At 45.6% G+C, this 17,501-nt stretch overlaps 1 protein-coding gene across 6 annotated transcripts in view; it reads right to left on the bottom strand.

Annotated features, from left to right (window-relative positions):
• The window catches only part of R3HDM2 (R3H domain containing 2), a 74,443-nt gene extending 65,522 nt beyond the window's left edge, over positions 1-8,921 (bottom strand). For 2 of the 6 annotated variants that reach the window (XM_072134900.1, XM_072134904.1), the window contains exons 1-2: positions 8,483-8,920; positions 2,405-2,498 (exon numbers count right to left, since the gene is read on the bottom strand). The gene's annotated coding sequence lies outside the window, so the exon portion shown is untranslated. Of the gene's footprint in view, positions 1-2,404; positions 2,499-8,482 lie in introns of all 6 variants that reach the window. The other 4 variants (XM_072134903.1, XM_072134905.1, XM_072134906.1 and 1 more) reach the window with 3 other exon arrangements.
• Between the last annotated feature and the right edge of the window lie 8,580 nt (positions 8,922-17,501).

Here is a 17,501-nt window from a genome sequence, read left to right as displayed (position 1 = left end):
AATAATAATAGGCATAATGTATAATGCACCATTCATTGTATACATTTGAAATGAAAATCAATAACATTGCACAGAAATAAGCAGGAAAGACACAGCAGGAGGCTTCTGTCCCATCTTCTTGGGTCGCTCCAAAATTTGCTTCTACCACTTTGGCTAACGTGAGAGTAGCAGACCTTTCCCCACACTAAGCTGCCTTTTCATAGGGCAAAAGAAATGCGACAGCTGCAGTGTACAACTTCCTAAATAACATGGCTGTATCAAAGCCTTTTACATTTGCAGAGTGAGAATAACTCAAATGTATAAATTTACTGGTGGCGATGCCATTTATAGCAGATCTGTCGGGTCTTCTATGTGTCCCAACCCAAGTTCAGCTGCCCCAGTGATTGACAGCTGAATACTACATACCAAGACATCTACCGCAGCAGCGTCTGCAACGGATAAGGCAGCGTACTAGATGTGACAGATTCACTGTAATCTAGAACTCCTTAAAAATGAAACAAAAAACGTGGTGGTGTACCAAAACTTTAGACAGTGTTCTTTGCCCCTGATAATTGTAAAGAGGATTTGCAGACAGAGGGCTCAGCGATGCCTCGCAGCACAATAATCTCCTAATCATATTAAATCAGCCTGCGATGACTATCCGATTATATCACCATACAGATCCATAGTGGCCAGAACATCCAGCAATGCCCAGGAACACAATATGGAGAGCTCCGAATCAATGATCTGAAAACCATCTCACCAACACAATGCAGGTTTCAGAAGTTTACTTCTCAATGGAATCAAAAACCGCTTTAAATAAAGAATTAATAAGGAATACATTAGGTCTTGTCACATACCAAATAACACCAGTAGTTCACCACCAAGCAACGCGATGGTACAAAACACCTATTTTACAATTCATTTCGCCGCAAAAGCATGAACATTTGTAATAAGAACAAGGCTGTGTTCACACATTTTGAAACACATTGCAAGCACTTCAAGAGACTCCACCGCAAAGCATTTGTGCCTAGAACAAAATGCTTACATTTGCTAAGCTACAACATATGTTTTACCTTGTTAACCACCAAAACATGAGTTGCTTCTTTCTGGGGGACATGGATCTTTAGTTTGATCAGTTTTTTTTCCACTGCTTTTTGCGCTTTTTGCTAAACTTTATAGGTGCATTTTTACGACTATGCCAAAGTACCTAAGGAGAACCTGTCAGCAGAAATTAACCTAATAAATCACTAGCAGTATATTGTCATGCAGATTAACACCTTCCAGCTCATGTCTCTATCATGGCCCAGCTTAATAGTTTCATTCAGAAAATCAACTAAGTGAGACGTAAATAGGTTGTATAAAGTCAAGGAGGCGAGAGGTTTAGTGCTGAATTCAAGCTCTAGCCACCTCAGAACGTCCCCTCTGTTGTAATTGATTGTCTTGCATTCAGTCACTAACCATCTCCCCAGAAGTAAGTGGCATGATATCAATCAAAGCAGCTGAGGTAGAGAGCTTAACATCAGGGCTAAATACTCCCCCTCCCTGACTTTATACAACCAATTTGCATCTCACTTCAAAGTTGATTTACTAGTTGATGCCATATACATGACATATACATGATGGGGAAGAGGTGTAAAGACACTTGACAACATCCTGGTAGTGGTTTATTAGGTTGGTTTCTCCTGACAGGTTCCCTTTAAGAAGTTAGCTGGTGGGTGTGTCTGTTGCAGTCTTCCTAAATGAATCTTTCCAAGGCAGATGTTTTCTTTGTTTGCAACTTTTTCTAGAGCAAATTAGCGACTATTTAGGTGCAAAACATACACCTAAAAAGTCGCAAAAAAAAAAAAAAAATTACCCGCACATCAGAGACAAAGAAAAAAAAAACAGACATGCATCACAAATCACAACAGCAAATTTAGAAAGAGAAATAGCACTGCTATAGTTCTCTTCATCCAACTAAACAACAAAAAAAGTTGCAAAAGAAAACAAATGATACATGTGCCCCACTGAATGTTAGTGTTAAGGTCTTAATACATGAAAAGTGGCATCGTGTGAACACAACCTTATTGGCCACACATTACAAGGGGAACTGTATTTTCACAGGATTTATTTAGAAAAGGGATGGATCCATATTCTGGGATAGTGTTGCTGATCGTTTCATAAACATTTGAAATTAAATAATTCTAAATCCTACATTGTTTCCAGATTTCACTCACAGTGTAGAATGACCAGGGCAACATGCATGCCATAGGTTTAGCTTAACCAAGATTTCAGTATATTTATGTTCTTATATGATCTCTAATATTTCCCATGCTGACACTGAAGGCAGAGTAGATACAAAGATATAACAGACATCCACAGCAAACCCAAGGCTGCAACAGTGAGAATAAGAACAGTGGCAAACATTTTTTTCTGTACTTACAAAAATAAGATCCAAAGAAGTTTACTGGAGAATCCAAGCAACTCTATGTAGAGGCGACTTCATTCAACCCAGCAAAGTGGATAATATGCTTAGCCTGCAGAGGATGAGGAGAAGATCTTATTGGAATATACAAGCCATATCAATTTTAAAAACAAAGTAGAATTATCAAATTCGCCAAAAATAAGATAATTTCTTAGTGATTTTACTCATTTTTAAAAGCAGAAAGCAAAATTATACTTTCATAACCCCAAATCCAAGTTATTATTAATTCATTTCTCATGAAAGGGTCCTCAAAGAAATGAGTAAGCACTGATATGCAAACCCTTATTATATTCATAAAGTAATGATATGTTTTAGTTATACTTTAGACTGCATGTAACTGGGTTACTTATGATTTCTACCACTTATCACATATTGCCTGCTCCTAGATATGATGGAAGCTGCCAAGCTGTCACCATATACATCCTGTATGTACTGTACATGTTCCCTGCTCCTCCATGTGATGGAAGCTGCCAGGCTGTCACCATATCCAGCCTGTATGTACTGTGCATGTTCCCTGCTCCTAGATATGATGGGAGCTGCCAGGCTGTCACCATATACATCCTGTATGTACTGTACATATCCCCTGCTCCTCCATGTGATGGAAGCTGCCAGGCTGTCACCATATACATCCAGTATGTACTGTACATGTTCCCTGGTCCTCCATGTGATGGAAGCTGCTGGGCTGTCACCATATACATCCTGTATGTACTGTGCATGTCCCCTGCTCCTGCATGTGATGGAAGCTGCCGGGCTGTCACCATATACATCCTGTATGTACTGTGCATGTCCCCTGCTCCTCCATGTGATGGAAGCTGTCAGGCTGTCACCATATACATCCTGTATGTGCTCTGTGCATGTCCCCTGCTCCTCCATGTGATGGAAGCTGCCAGGCTGTCACCATATACACTCACCGGCCACTTTATTAGGTACACCTGTCCAACTGCTCGTTAACACTTAATTTCTAATCAGCCAATCACATGGCGGCAACTCAGTGCGTTTAGGCATGTAGACATGGTCAAGACAATCTCCTGCAGTTCAAACCGAGCATCAGTATGGGGAAGAAAGGTGATTTGAGTGCTTTGAAAGTGGCATGGTTGTTGGTGCCAGAAGGGCTGGTCTGAGTATTTCAGAAACTGCTGATCTACTGGGATTTTCACACACAACCATCTCTAGGGTTTACAGAGAATGGTCCGAAAAAGAAAAAACATCCAGTGAGCGGCAGTTCTGTGGGCGGAAATGCCTTGTTGATGCCAGAGGTCAGAGGAGAATGGGCAGACTGGTTCGAGCTGATAGAAAGACAACAGTGACTCAAATCGACACCCGTTACAACCAAGGTAGGCAGAAGAGCATCTCTGAACGCACAGTACGTCGAACTTTGAGGCAGATGGGCTACAGCAGCAGAAGACCACACCGGGTGACACTCCTTTCAGCTAAGAAGAGGAAACTGAGGCTACAACTTGCACAAGCTCATCAAAATTGGACAGTAGAAGATTGGAAAAACGTTGCCTGGTCTGATGAGTGTCGATTTCTGCTGCAACATTCGGATGGTAGGGTCAGAATTTGGCGTCAACAACATGAAAGTATGGATCCATCCTGCCTTGTATCAACGGTTCAGGCTGGTGGTGGGGTCATGGTGTGGGGAATATTTTCTTGGCACTCTTTGGGCCCCATGGTACCAATTGAGCATCGTTGCAACGCCACAGCCTACCTGAGTATTGTTGCTGACCATGTCCATCCCTTTATGACCACAATGTGCCCAACATCTGATGGCTACTTTCAGCAGGATAATGCGCCATGTCATAAAGCTGGAATCATCTCAGACTGGTTTCTTGAACATGACAATGAGTTCACTGTACTCAAATGGCCTCCACAGTCACCAGATCTCAATCCAATAGAGCATCTTTGGGATGTGGTGGAACGGGAGATTCGCATCATGGATGTGCAGCCGACAAATCTGCGGCAACTGTGTGATGCCATCATGTCAATATGGACCAAAATCTCTGAGGAATGCTTCCAGCACCTTGTTGAATCTATGCCACGAAGAATTGAGGCAGTTCTGAAGGCAAAAGGGGGTCCAACCCGTTACTAGCATGGTGTACCTAATAAAGTGGCCGGTGAGTGTACATCATGTATGAGCAATGTACAAAGTATTTACTGCTCAATTATTTAAAGAGAGCACAAGTATCATGGGAATGGTGAGCAGAGGGAATTGGACTCGGCTTAGGGTGCTGTCACAAATCTGCATTTGATTCAGTTTTGTAACGGAACCAAAATGCACAGGGATGGGTTTCAGCCAATCGCATATGCGCTTCAATGCAATACAAATACATTTAGACAATACAAGTCACCGGGTGCAACGGCTGAGCCTCTCCATAGCTGGTTAGTGCCTGCTGCATATTGTGGGTGCAAAAGCTTCAAATCACTGCCACCAAAGCTTCTGGCGACGATAGAAAGACAGCGATGTGTTGGCACTGCCATATTGGCTTGGATCGTCACTCCCCGTGACGTCATCAGCGATCCATTGCTATTACAGCCTCTGGTCACACAAAGACCAAGGCTGTTTCATTTTAACACATTTATTACAATGTGCAATTTGCACATTGTAATAGATGATGTGGAAAATCCCCATATACTAGTATCATATACTGTATTATGGCAGTACCGTATTTTTCGGACTATAAGGCGCACAAAAGATCCTTTGATTTTCTCAGAAATCAAAGGTGCGCCTTATAGTCCAGTGCGCCTTATATCCGAACCTTACTTACAGACAACAGCTGACTTGAACTGTGCAGAGGTCTGGCATCTGCTGGTCCTTCATCTTTATAATCAGGTGAGCCTTATAGTCACGTGCGCCTTATATATGAACCTAGACATTTTAGCAGGCATTTATTGATGGTGTGCCTTATACTCCGGTGCACCTTATAGTCCGAAAATGTAGGTATATGGTAGGATCAGACAACCTAGGGTTTAAATACCCTAGGGCAGTGATGGCGAACCTATGGCACTGGTGCCAAAGACGGGCCGGAGCAGGACGTGCGCGGGAGGCAAAGACGGGCCGGAGCAGGACGTGCGCGGGAGGCAAAGACGGGCCGGAGCAGGACGTGCGCGGGAGGCAAAGACGGGCCGGAGCAGGACGTGCGCGGGAGGCAAAGACGGGCCGGAGCAGGACGTGCGCGGGAGGCAAAGACGGGCCGGAGCAGGACGTGCGCGGGAGGCAAAGACGGGCCGGAGCAGGACGTGCGCGGGAGGCAAAGACGGGCCGGAGCAGGACGTGCGCGGGAGGCAAAGACGGGCCGGAGCAGGACGTGCGCGGGAGGCAAAGACGGGCCGGAGCAGGACGTGCGCGGGAGGCAAAGACGGGCCGGAGCAGGACGTGCGCGGGAGGCAAAGACGGGCCGGAGCAGGACGTGCGCGGGAGGCAAAGACGGGCCGGAGCAGGACGTGCGCGGGAGGCAAAGACGGGCCGGAGCAGGACGTGCGCGGGAGGCAAAGACGGGCCGGAGCAGGACGTGCGCGGGAGGCAAAGACGGGCCGGAGCAGGACGTGCGCGGGAGGCAAAGACGGGCCGGAGCAGGACGTGCGCGGGAGGCAAAGACGGGCCGGAGCAGGACGTGCGCGGGAGGCAAAGACGGGCCGGAGCAGGACGTGCGCGGGAGGCAAAGACGGGCCGGAGCAGGACGTGCGCGGGAGGCAAAGACGGGCCGGAGCAGGACGTGCGCGGGAGGCAAAGACGGGCCGGAGCAGGACGTGCGCGGGAGGCAAAGACGGGCCGGAGCAGGACGTGCGCGGGAGGCAAAGACGGGCCGGAGCAGGACGTGCGCGGGAGGCAAAGACGGGCCGGAGCAGGACGTGCGCGGGAGGCAAAGACGGGCCGGAGCAGGACGTGCGCGGGAGGCAAAGACGGGCCGGAGCAGGACGTGCGCGGGAGGCAAAGACGGGCCGGAGCAGGACGTGCGCGGGAGGCAAAGACGGGCCGGAGCAGGACGTGCGCGGGAGGCAAAGACGGGCCGGAGCAGGACGTGCGCGGGAGGCAAAGACGGGCCGGAGCAGGACGTGCGCGGGAGGCAAAGACGGGCCGGAGCAGGACGTGCGCGGGAGGCAAAGACGGGCCGGAGCAGGACGTGCGCGGGAGGCAAAGACGGGCCGGAGCAGGACGTGCGCGGGAGGCAAAGACGGGCCGGAGCAGGACGTGCGCGGGAGGCAAAGACGGGCCGGAGCAGGACGTGCGCGGGAGGCAAAGACGGGCCGGAGCAGGACGTGCGCGGGAGGCAAAGACGGGCCGGAGCAGGACGTGCGCGGGAGGCAAAGACGGGCCGGAGCAGGACGTGCGCGGGAGGCAAAGACGGGCCGGAGCAGGACGTGCGCGGGAGGCAAAGACGGGCCGGAGCAGGACGTGCGCGGGAGGCAAAGACGGGCCGGAGCAGGACGTGCGCGGGAGGCAAAGACGGGCCGGAGCAGGACGTGCGCGGGAGGCAAAGACGGGCCGGAGCAGGACGTGCGCGGGAGGCAAAGACGGGCCGGAGCAGGACGTGCGCGGGAGGCAAAGACGGGCCGGAGCAGGACGTGCGCGGGAGGCAAAGACGGGCCGGAGCAGGACGTGCGCGGGAGGCAAAGACGGGCCGGAGCAGGACGTGCGCGGGAGGCAAAGACGGGCCGGAGCAGGACGTGCGCGGGAGGCAAAGACGGGCCGGAGCAGGACGTGCGCGGGAGGCAAAGACGGGCCGGAGCAGGACGTGCGCGGGAGGCAAAGACGGGCCGGAGCAGGACGTGCGCGGGAGGCAAAGACGGGCCGGAGCAGGACGTGCGCGGGAGGCAAAGACGGGCCGGAGCAGGACGTGCGCGGGAGGCAAAGACGGGCCGGAGCAGGACGTGCGCGGGAGGCAAAGACGGGCCGGAGCAGGACGTGCGCGGGAGGCAAAGACGGGCCGGAGCAGGACGTGCGCGGGAGGCAAAGACGGGCCGGAGCAGGACGTGCGCGGGAGGCAAAGACGGGCCGGAGCAGGACGTGCGCGGGAGGCAAAGACGGGCCGGAGCAGGACGTGCGCGGGGCCATAAAATGGAATGAGGAAACAACGTCTAGCATATGTCCATCTGCATGAACGTACATGTGTCCATAAATCTCTGGCTGTGATGTCGCCGCATTTCATGACCTGAACAGGGAGCGGGGACTCCAAGCATCATAGTTTTATAAGATGAAAGGAGTCGCTGTTTCTGTTTCTCCACAGGAGAAAATATGATTACAGTAAAGATTATACTGGTTGTTCATATTTCCATCTGTAGTTCTGTCATATAATACAGTCTCACCCTGCGTTAATCTTCAGAACAAAATATAGAAGAGGAATTATCCACCCCATTATCAGTCAGTAAACTTTATGGGGGAGATCAGACGTGTCTGAGAGCAGAACTGTTCTACTTGCCCATAGTAAACAGAGCTCAGCTTTAATTTTCCCACAGCTGCGGGGAAGAAAATTACAACATTAAAGCTGAGCTCTGATTGGTTTCCATGGGCAACTAGAACAGGTTTACCTCAGGCACTTCTGATAAATCTCCCCCTATGTTTTTCTCAGTGTAAACAATGGACCAGATACAGACGGTCCCCTACTTAAGGACACCCGGCTTACAGACGAACCCTAGTTACAGACAGACCCCTCTGACCTCTGGTGAAGCTCTCTAGATTCTTTACTGTAGTCCCAGGCTGCAATGATAAGCCGCAAGGTGTCTGTAATGAAGCTTTATTGATAATCCTTGGTCCCATTACAGCAAAATATGTTTAAACTCCAATTATCACTTGGGCCAAATTTTTTTTGTCTGGAGCTACAATTATAAAATATACAGTTTCGACTTACATACAAACTTCCAGACCCTATCGTGTACATGCCAGTGTACTGGGGACTGCCAGTGCTGGGGTCCTCAACAACCAATCAGATATCAGCTCTCATAGCTGTGAGGGTCTCGTGGAACTGTAAACAGCATTCTGGTTGGTTGCTGTGTGTGCCTCCCCCACACCTAGTGTGACCCCCCGCACCTGTCACCTACCTGTTCCTTCCCTTGTTGCCTCCTCAGGCGGCTCGGGGCTCCGGGCTGTGAGCGAGTGAACTAAACGTGATGGATAAAGCTGTGTGATGGGAAGCAGCGGGAGGATGACATGGATGCCTCTGCCCTCCCTCCAGCCCGGTCAGCCCCGGCTACATGAGACTACAGGAGGAGGGGAGCCCGCCGGAGACACACGCGGGAGGCTGGGGGGCATCACAAAGAATAAGAGCGGAGAAAACAAGGGATGGGCGGAGAGAAAAGATGGACGAATGGAGAAAAGGAGAAAAAAGGAGAAAGAAAAGAAAAAGGAAAAAAAGGAAATGAAGGAAGGAAAAAAAATGTCGAGACCCCTCCTCCTCCTCCTCCTGGCAAGCTACGTGCTACGTTCCCGGCGTTCTGACGTCACGCACTGCGACATACGTCTCCCTCCCCATAATCCTCCTGGAGTCTCCAGCTTCTTCCGGGGAGAGGACTCATCTGTGACGTCAGGCTCACGTGACTCTTCGTCGCATATATCACGTGACGACACGCTGCTGTGAATGGTGCCATCGCGCGCGCAGTTCCCTCGTAGGGAGGATAGAGGGCGCTCTGTCTACACACTGCTCCTCACAGTGGTGTCTAATGAGGAGGCGGCGTGCACTGCAGTCATGAGGGGCGCATAGCATTGCTGTACCGTCTACGAGCCTGACATTTAACCAAGGCTATTTTCATGTTTTGTGTTTCCATTTTTCACTCCATTTTTACTAGGCAGCTGGAAAAAAATTTCAAATGCAATGAAATAGTAGAAAAAAGGCATTTGTGCCATTTTCTTGTGGTCACAGCTTTCCCTGTGCCTCCAAATGACACCTCTACTTTATTCTACTTTTGGATTGGTTCAATCGTGGGAATACCAAATTAATATAGGGTTTAATAGATTTTAATAGAAAACAAATTAAAATCTTTTCTACGAAAAAGTCTTCATTTTCCCCATAGTACAAAAAATGTTTTCATTTGTACCTGAAATAACTTTTTCATACTTCAGTGTATGGGCCTGTGTGATGTGTCATTTTAATTGCTACCATTTTGGGGACTGTATGACATTAAGATTAAGACTTTTAATCATTTTTTTTTTTTTAAATGGTAAAAAAGTAAAGGTTCAGACCGTTATAGGCTTCACCATTCGGAATAACCGTTTTTTTTATACAGGTGGTCCCATACTTAAGAACACCCGACTTACAGACGGCCCCTAGTTACAAACGGACCTCTGGATGTTGGTAATTTACTTTGCTTTAGCCTTAGGATACAATAAACAGCTATAACAGTTATCAAATGTATCTGTAATAAAGATTTATTATTAATCCTCGTTCTTATGACAATCCAACATTTTTCATATCCAGTTGTCACAGAGACAAAAAAAAATTTCTGGCTGGGATTGCAATGATAAAATATACAGTTCCGTTTTACATACAAACTCAACTTAAGAACAAATCTACAGAACCTATCTTCTACCTATCTACGTAAACCAGGGACTGCGTTCGCATGCGTTTCTCTTCCTGGCTGTGAGTTTCATTGATGCCTTACTGAAACTTTCACACAATTATTTTTCCACTTATCATTGGTCAGTGGAAACACATTTAGAACCCTTTCCTTTTTGTGTGCAGTAACATATTGGATCAATGGAAAAGCCAATTGAAATGAAAAACCAAGCACACTTACATGCTGGTGTAACAACGTTCTTACTCTATCTTCTAATGGGAGAGTATAATGGATCAAGTGGAATGAACGTTTCACAAACGTCACTGAGTTCAAATATGGAACATAAATGGTGCGTCTTAACTTTTAATTATAATCACATAAAAATACTTATAAGCAGGGAAACATTTTAAGATGACCAGGCAAACAGAAGTACGGCCTTTTGATCACTTTTTATTGATTTTTTTTCTATTTCTCAAAATGACATTTTCGACTTTGGGCACTATTTACCGTTACGGGGTTACCATATATACTGGAGTATAAGCCAAGGCACCAAATTTTAACACAAAAACTGGGAAACCTATTGACTCGATTACAAGCCGAGTGTGGGGAAATGCATTGGTCACAGCCCCCCCCAGTATATAGCCAGCCAGCCCCTTAATATAAAACCAGTATCCCCCTGCCCGCAGTATATAGCCAGCAGCCCCCTTGTATATAGCCAGTGCCTACACCTTGTATATAGCTAGTGCTAGCCCCCTAGTATATAGTCAGCCGCCCCCTTGTATATAGCCAGTGCCTCCCCCTCAGTATATAGCCAGGACCTGCCCCCAGTATATAGCATGTGTTTGCCCCCAGTATATAGCCATTGTCTGCCCTCCAGTATATTCACAGTGTCTCCCCCTCAGTATATAGTCAGTGCCTGCACCCCCTTATATATAGCCAGTGCTTGAGTGCTTGCCCCCCCCCCATATATAACCAGTAGCCCCCTGCCCAGCCTAAAAAAAAAATCACTCTGTACTCACCTTACAGACGCCCCTCCACAAGTCTAACACCGATCGCCGGTGTTACCGGTAAGTTTCTGCTGCAATATTCAGCAAAGACTTACCGGCTATGGAGGGGGCTCAGCCCGTGAGCCCTCTACATTTATCCGCAGCCGACACGTGATGTATTACTGTACTAATGTGTTAAAGGGAACCTGTCATCAGAAACTGGCCTAATAAACCACTACCATTGTGTTGTCAAGTATGAACAGCTTCTTCATTATGTTTCTTTCACGGGCCATGGTGGTGGGATCATCCAGGAAATCAACTTTGAAGTTTAGATGTATAAAGTCAGGGAGGAGGAGAGTTTAGCATTAAAGTCAAGCTTTCCCTCCCTATGAACACCTCCTCCTATCTGATTGACATCATGCACTGGAGATCTGGTCATTGATGTTCCTGGATATAAGACCATCAATTACAGTGAAGGGGGCAATTTAAGACTGAGAAAGCTTGACGTCAGTGTTAAACTCTCCACCTCCTTGACTTCGTAAAACAAATTTACATCTCACTTCAAAGTTGATTGTCTGCACAAAAGAAACTGCTCATCTGCTCGACAACATAGCTAGTGGTTTATTAGGCAAATTTCTAATGACAGGTTCCCTTTAAAGAGGCTACTAAAGTCCTGCACGTTGTGCCAACTGTCCACTAGTTCTGTAAATACACATACTATAAATACAGAGTATAAAATACCATGCATCTCTTCTCTAAATAAATACTGCTAAAGGTGCTTTTGAACCAAATGTCGGTAAGAATCCGACATCCAATCCTGGCAAAGAAATCATGATGATGTGTAAGAATGAGAAATGACATCTCTTATATGGAGAAATTGCATTTGCATTTTTTGCATTTTGTATGTACTTGTCAAATTTTTATTCGATTAACTGCTGAGCTCCTTCTTCTGATAAGTATTCATCTGAAGCACAACTCAGCCTTACGATGTTGCAATTTTGGAGCGATGTGAGTGAAACAGTCCAGTATATTGTATCCTGAAGGTGTAGTAACATCCAAGGTTATTCAACTGCAAAAATATAGTTGATTTTGGCACTCTTTATCTCTAATGGTGCAACTTTAAAGGAAATCTACCATCAAAATCCTTCATGATAAACCAGGGACACCTATTCATAGATCTTCCTATATATCTTTCCTTCTAAAATCAACTATTAAAATAATGCTAAGGAGACTGAAGGACCCCTGCTCCATCAGCACTTCCCCCCTGCCCATGGCGGCATGGAGTTTTAGCACACAATGGGGCACATTTACTTACACGGACCTGCTCGATCCCCGATCCAGAGTGTCAGCCGGAATGCACATCTGCCGGGATTCAAAAAGATCCTGTGCCCGATCCTGCATGTGTTGCTTCCACGCTCAGGTCCGCCGGAGTTCACCTTCTTCCTGATGCATGTAAGTGCATGGCTTGCGACACAAATTTAAATGTTAAATCCCGCGCTTAGTCCGAAACCGTTGGATTGTCCAACGGCCCGCCACCCGATTTCTGGCTGATGCGCCAAAATCCGATCGCGTGTGACACAATCCCCGGCACGATCCCCAAAAAGTCAGGAAACCTGATGAAAATGCGGTTGCGGGACCCTTAGTAAATAAGCCCCAATGAGAGAAGTGCACAGCACAAAAGCCTACAGCACGGTGAGGGCTCAGATATAGCCCTAATGGGCCCACAGTCACTGGCCCACATTTATTACAGCATTTGCACCAGTTTTCCATTTGACCTATCACAAGAACGTGCAAACTGCTTGCATATATACTTATAAAGTGTTTGCACCAGTTTTGTGTCCCATCTGCACTGTGTCTGACAAGACAGAAAAAATGTGTACCGAAATGTGTGCTCCGGTGCACAGTTGGAATGTGCGCCGCAATTCTTTCCAATGTGTGCCACAATTGTATCTGCACCACAATTTTGGAACATGAAGAAAATGCACCAGAAATAAAAATGGAGAATGTGTGAAAAAAGAACACGTCATACATTTCATGAATCTGGTGCACCCAGCACCCTCTACAGACAAACTGCACATGGTGCAGTTTGCACTAGTTTTGATAAATGTGGGCGCTGTGTCTATGGGTAACTGTGCCGCCTGGTTTATCATGCTTGATTTTGAGGGTATGTTGCCTATAAATCTACATATCCATGCATCAATTGGCTTAACTGTTTCAAGGGTACAAGCGCCCTTAGGGCAGTGTGCAGTAGACACAGTTTTAGAGTAACAGAAATGTAATGTGTGCAATTTTTTTGCACTCTAATAAAATTAAGCTATAATAACTACCGTAGATATACAGAGTGCAATGACATGACATTATTCACTTTTATCTAGATGAATAAAGTTTTACAATGAACACACCATTGCTGTCCAGAAAATATGTCACTTTAATTCTTGCGGGTGAGGATGTGCAACATCAGGAAAAGCCACAATTGCAGGAATATATCCCACCCAATGCTAATTCTTGGAATTGAATCCATAGGTTTTAGCAGGATTTGCCAACAGCTAAGGATTTAGCTGAACAAATGTCTATTCTAAATTATTTCACAAATGCCTGTCTGGTGTACTTCCTGATACTTTTGGTAAATAAGCAAATATTGTTATTTTATGTTGCAGTTTACTATGAAATTATTATCTATGGTAAATACCTTGTCCGTGGTACTGAAATGAGCCATATTATTAAAGGAGTTACTATAATAATAATAATCTTTATTTATATAGCGCCATCAAATTCCGTAGCGCTTTACAATTCATAGACATATGCAAATATAATATTACATTACTATATGGAATAATAGGAGTGATATTTCTATTACCTCCTATTATTAGTCAGCAATCATTGTGTGGAGTACACTGTCCAGCATTTGTCAAGGAGACTACAGAACATTGATAACCTATTGAAAGCACAGATAGTATAAAAACTACTTTCACAGAAAAGACAAAAACAATTTTAACATGAGAGAACTAACTGTTCATAAACTTCGTACGGAGATCATCCTATTGTTCCATCTGACCATGTTATTTCCCTGTGATGTGTTATTTAGTTTGTATACATAACCCATGATCCGTGAAGTTCTGCGGAATATGATGGCACTGTATAAATAAATATTATTATTAACAATCAGCTGTATCAAGGTTGTAGCCTCAAGGATTAAAGGAAATCTACCACACGGATGCACTAAGCAAACTTTCATGCTGGTGCATGTGTCCCCTGAAACAGGATCCGTTCTTCTTTTTCTTTCCTAATGACCTTGTTCTAAAGAAAATGTCCTTTTAAATTATGACATTCCTAGGATCAGTAATAAATAACTCTTACCAATGGATGTATGTTTAATGTTTAATATTTTATGGTTTAATAGTTTAAGTGTTACTTTTGGCTCACAGTTGGCCTGGTCACAAAATAACGGTATATAATGCATAGAAGGACTGGGATAACATCCGCTTTGCATTACTTTGCAGTAATGCAAAGTAATGATGTATACATACTTACATGTAATTTGTCATGCTGCCTGATATTTGGTAGACTGTTTGCCATATAAAGTTATATATATATATATATATATATGCAAATGAGCCTCAGGGGCTCTCGTCTACGTCACTGAAGCCCTTTCTGGCTCTCTCATCTGCTAATTATGTGCTCCCCTCATTACTGCCCTCCTTCTGCCTACTCTCCCCAGCCAGAGAGCCCTTGACATTATAAGGCTGGGTTCACACCTCGTTATTTGCCATACATTGTAAGTATTGTCAGTAGGATCCCGACATGTCCTTACAATGTATGACATAAACGTAGCCCACTGTATGCCTATATCCTGCACTTTTTGACATACAACTTTCAACATGCAACAACTATGCCTCTGTCTCCCACCATTTGTCCCTCTGTCTCCCACCAGCCTACGAAGACAGAAAGGGTTTCTCTGATGTACATAGGCCCTCGAGGTTCATTTGCATAACTTTACAAGACAAATTTCTACAAAATGAGGTCATTAGAATATAAAGGAAGAATGGATCCTGCTTTAGGGTACACACATCAGTGTGTAAGTGTGCTTGGAGTACATTACTGCATCCATGTGGTAGCTCTCCTTTAAGTAAGTAGCACACAGCACCCCAAAATTATTAAATGCCTACAATCTGATTAATCAAGCTGAAAAATGCTCCATACTACACAGTAAGCATAATTCTGTTCTAAATATCGACAGTACTTAACAGTCTTTAGTAGTACTTAGTCTACATTTACAAGTTAAATTTAAAAATTATCTATACCTAAAGGGGTTGGCCAATATTAGCAAAGTTTACCAGGGTAAGTACTATACCCTAATAAGGTCACCCATATTGTATTTGTCTGGCTAAACTTTGGCCTACTGTCAGGATGAGCTGTAGGTGATGTGACCCACTGGCAGCCATTTTCGGGATTTCTGTTGACTTCTGATGTTTTGTGGCACTTCCAGCAGGTCAGGGGACTCAATAATCTGCACGCAACCAGTGACATAGGAGTGGTGTGGAGGGAGACATACATACAGTAATAAGTACAGCTTAGTGGTTGGTATTACAGGACATCATCGGAAGGGGCAGAAGGCGAATAACCACCAACTGAATGAATATATAGTAAAATGTTAAATAAATAAACGAAAATAAGTTCATACAAATATAGCTCTGACTTTAATACATAAAGACTTTGAAGAACATTATTTACATTACGCACACCTTTGCTTAGAAGAGCTGTGAAGGGTGTGCCAGGTAATTGAAGACTGTTCGCTCTCTTTCCAACTTCAAGATCAATGCATCCAAGTCAATTGCTGTAGAACATTACATACCTGGAATCGGCTGTAGTGGAAACCGGACTCTGTGCCCCCTTCCAATGGCGAGGTAGCTCTATAACATATCTAGGGACTAATATTCACTAAACTACACTCCATAAATACTGACCTTTCTGAACCTAATTAACAGCTGGAACATCCCCTATATTTTATGGCTAGGTGGACTGAATCTTATTAAGATCTTCAAGATTCTCAAGATCACCTACCTCATACGAACCTCCCCATTTACTTAACTTTACCACGGTGAAACATATACTCCTCCGCTATCTCTGGAAAGAAGCGGGTCACAGGTCATCCTACAACATTCTTCCAAAACCTAAACAGCAAGGTGGGATGAGCTTCCCCGATATTTATACTTACTACAAAGCCATTCAGATCAGAAGGGTAGTAGACTGGTACAAAAATCGCTCCTCCAAACTTTACATCCCAATTGAAGAGTCCATTATTAACCCAACTCACATTACAGACATCTAAGGATCACAACGTTTTTGCTTAAACATTATCACTAAAGCCCAATTCAAATCTAGCATACCTCTCCTTAGTCAAAGACCTTCTGGCCTCACCCTTTGTCTATTACAAAGGTAGGTGATCTCCTGGGAATGAAATCCCCAACCATTCCACGCAATGTTCTTATGCAAACAACATTGAACCAAAAAGCCATTGGGGATGTATTGTCTGATGGAGCCTTCCCCGCACACATATGGATTTTCCCACATTCACTGCTTTACCCCCTCTCACATGCACAACAGCAATCCAACTTCAAGGAACCGATCCACCAGGGAGACATCTTATAAAACCTGACATGGCTAGAAAAATTATCTCTTCGACCTTGCCTACCATTGAACTGATCTCCACAATCTACAGATCCTCACTGATGGACCACCCGACCCAATTACCCACAATGTTGTTCCACTAACCCACACTACAAGATTGAACAAACCACTTTGGTTACATAGCCATTACTTATTCTCTATGGAGATCTACCACACCTTCCCACTCCTACTCCTAGGTTTCCCAATTATGTAGGATGGAAGAGATCTGTGCCTTCCAGAATCAGAATGATCTGAAATTTCAAAAAATATGTGCTCCCTGGCTGGACTTACTCAATTCCCAGAAATTCTCCACCTCATCCCTTTACGCATTCTTATTTGATGGCAACCCGCCAACCTTCCTCATGGGTTTAGATCCTTTCATGAATCCCCCTCCCCATCCCTCCTTTTCACACAAGTAATTTTTTCTGATTTGCCCTGAATTGCCCCGGGTTTTTGGCACATGCGATTGTGGTGCATTGTGGACACAAATCGGGGGGCATGGACGTCTGACAACCCGACTGATTTGGTCAAACCGCGGAATTTAAAAACCAAATTGTGGCGCAAGATCAGCACTCACATGCACCAGGAAGAAGAAGGTGAACTCCTGCGGACCTCAGTGGGGAAAGCGACACATGCAGGAAATTGGACGCACAATCTTAGTGAATCGTGGCAGCTCCGAATCCTCGTCGGATATTCTGGATCGGTGGCGTCAACGGGACGGGTAAGTAAATGTGCCCCTGTATGTTTGTCTCTATGTTGCTCTCTATGTATGTTCTTTGATATGTCTTGTTATGTATAGAAACACCACTTTCTGGTCCCACAGTCAGGTGATGTTTACCGTTCTGCGGGCCCTCAACTGTTCATGCAATGTTTGCTGTCTTTAAGTTGTCTCTCTTTTACAAAAAAAACAATAA

The sequence above is a fragment of the Engystomops pustulosus genome, chromosome 2 (genome assembly GCF_040894005.1).
Source record: "Engystomops pustulosus chromosome 2, aEngPut4.maternal, whole genome shotgun sequence".
In the NCBI taxonomy this organism is placed as follows: Eukaryota; Metazoa; Chordata; class Amphibia; order Anura; family Leptodactylidae; genus Engystomops; species Engystomops pustulosus.
Note: the sequence above shows the minus strand (reverse complement) of the source record. Positions and strands in the feature narration are given on the sequence as shown.